Consider the following 2,985-nt stretch of genomic DNA (forward strand, 5'->3'; position numbering starts at 1 on the left):
TAAGGATAATATTGAGATGGATCCTACTAAGGTCAGTGCAGTGAAAGAATGGACTACTCCAGCCACTCGCAAGCAGCTACAATTTTTCCTGGGCTTTGCTAATTTTTATAGACGTTTTATTTGGAATTATAGTTCTGTTGCTGCCCCCCTGCATTGTCTGACCTCTCCCAACATCAAGTTTCAGTGGTCCCCTGCTGCGGAACGAGTCTTCCAGAAGCTGAAGGAAAGATTTACTTCCGCCCCTGTCCTCACTCTTCCTGATTCCCAAGCTACAGTTTGTGGTGGAGGTAGATGCCTCCGATGTCGGAGTTGGAGGGCTCCTCTCTCAGCGTTCACCTGAGGACAACAAGCTCCACCCCTGCGCCTTCCTCTCCCGAAAAGTCTCTACTGCTGAGAGAAATTATGACGTGGGGAATAGGGAGTTGTTTGCCATCAAGGTGGCTCTGGACGAGTGGCGTCACTAGTTGGAGGGAGCAGAGATCCCTTTCCTGGTGTGGACCGACCACAAAAGTTTAGAATATATCCGGTCTGCTAAACGACTAAATTGTAGACAGGCCAGGTGGACTCTGTTTTTTACTAGATTTAGATTCACGCTGTCTTATCGCCCTGGCTCAAAGAATGTTAAGCATGACGCACTGTCCCGCCTGTTTGACTTTAGCTCTGCTCCCAGATCTCCCTCAAACATCCTACCTCCATCCTGCATGATAGGGGCAGTCACGTGGGGGACCGAGGAAAAAGTCAGACAAGCAAATATTAACATCCATATGCCGGAGGGTTGCCCCCCCAACTGTTTTTTGTGCCTTGTCCCCTTCGTTCCCAGTTCATCCACTGGGCTCACCCCTACCAGGCATGATCAGCGGGTTGAGACCTACCTTTCACAGTAGGCCAATTAGTGGACCTGAGGGTCCATGGTGTTAGAGGTCGACATAAAATCCAAGACCTTTGGAATTGTGTGGTCTACCAGGTTGTGAAGGCTCCCTGCGGTGATGGAGCAGTTTACACGGTTACTCCTGTGAATGACCTGCATAAGGTCAGAACTGACGTCTGGACATGTTAAAGGCTGTGGTCCAGCATGAGGCTGCCAATCCCCCACCTAAGATGCCCTTTCCACCGTCCTTGTCCTGAAACAATTTTTCCACAGTGTGTGGTGGTTCCAAGTACCAGGCGTCTTCAAAGCCCTCCTGTCATGATCCCTCTGGAGACCAGGCCCAGTCTGGCAACACCACTTGCTTGTGGATGTTCCTCACCGGCAGCTCCGTCAAGGTCTCCAGCCGAACAGCTAAATCCCAGGCAGCTGGCCCTGCGCAGCTCTGCTCGTTCCATGGCGGGTCACAATTCGAATGCCCATCATCTTCCTTGCCCTGCTGATCACCAGGACCATGCGAACAGTATACCTCTACGCCCGGTGACTAATTCCCAGTTGGCTATTTGAAAGCCGAGGTGTTAATCTGACATTTCTGTCCATCGTCGGGCCGACTATGCAAAAGGGATAAACGTAGCCAGATGCGTGCGCCCACCCTGCAGCTGCGGCGCGCTCTACCGGTTGTTGTGATATGCCGGTTGTTAGGCGACGTCATGCGCCCTATTTGAGGAAGCAGCCGTGTTTGGCTCACCCTCCCTCTGGATCTGGTTCTCTCAGGTGGGTTTTGAGAATGAGGAAGAGCTACTTCCGTAGTCGCGGTGGAGCTTGGCAGGTTACACAACAGCCGGCGCCTCTCGTGAGCTATCCCTCTCAGTGCGACAGACTGGTGGGCGGGCTCACTCTGCTGGGGACCTTCAGGTGCAGTAGCGTGTCAGCGTGCAGAATTCAGCTACGGCTGGCCCCCTGCCACACACACAACCTGCACAAGGAGAACGAGAAGGGGAGGAGGAGAGTTTCATTGACTGCGGTTGCTTCTCCTCTCTTCCAGATATTTTACCTGAATCCTCGTTACATCTGATTCATCCACCTGGTGTTGAACGATATGATCCAGCTCACTGCAACAATCATCTGGTTTTTCATTAGTTACGTCTTCTACAAGATCCTAGCAACACTCTGTTCCCTCATCATCTCCCTTGCCATCTTAACCACCCTCAACCACCATTGAATTTAGCTACCAATGGCGATGGAGTGCTACAATGCCGTCTGTCTACCACTGCGACATGCGGAACTCTGCACCATCAGAAGAACATACATTCTCATAGGTTGGATTTGGGACGCATCACACATCGTTTGTCTCGTCTTCATTTGGCTCATGCTCTTCTACACGTACCTCAGGATTCTGTTCACTGCCAAGGGAGCGACTTTAGACTTTAAAAAAGCAAGAAACACTATTCTACTACACAGATTTAAGTTGCTGTTATGCATGATTATTTATGTGAGACCCATGTCTGCTTTACTTTCCGCCCCAGAACTATTCGACCATACGCTTTTCCTTCTACGTCATCTATTAAATCATAATACTAATACCGTTAAAATCAACAAATACTAAAACTCTAAAATTTAAGTGAATTCTAAGGTACAACATGGATTTTAACAGAACTGTTGAGTTAAAATATGAGTTGTTAACACAGATCTATGGTTCGGGAAGCCAAGGATCATGGCTAATATCCAGAGTTTTTCAGTTCAGTGAGTGGGACGACACAGTCAGAGCTCCACTTTGCACACGGACAGATAGATAATTCTCTACATGCAAACCACTGGACATTGAGGAGCCTGCTAGTCGGTGGAGAGGAAGCTGGAGCACACTCGTCTTTAAAGATTATTACTTCTTGACGTTGCTTATTGTTGTCATGGCTGAGGCTGGGACACAATCAGAAAGGAGAACCGTAGAACAACAAAAAAAGCTACAAGGGAAGAAGAACAAGTCAGGAAAGGATTCAAAACAGATCTGGACTTCTTCCTCCTACACAAGTAGTCTCGTATTCATTGTATTTGAGAATTGTGTATTTTTTTCACTGCTTCTAAAAGGAGTTTTTTTCTGCAGGAGACGTTGGGAACACAAC

General features: G+C 48.5%; 1 pseudogene; it reads left to right on the forward strand.

The window, feature by feature from the left end:
• Window positions 1-1,652: 1,652 nt before the first annotated feature.
• LOC133971014 (uncharacterized) lies at window positions 1,653-2,433 on the forward strand (annotated as a pseudogene).
• Window positions 2,434-2,985: the final 552 nt, after the last annotated feature.

The sequence above is a fragment of the Platichthys flesus genome, chromosome 16 (assembly GCF_949316205.1).
Source record: "Platichthys flesus chromosome 16, fPlaFle2.1, whole genome shotgun sequence".
Lineage (NCBI taxonomy): Eukaryota > Metazoa > Chordata > Actinopteri > Pleuronectiformes > Pleuronectidae > Platichthys > Platichthys flesus.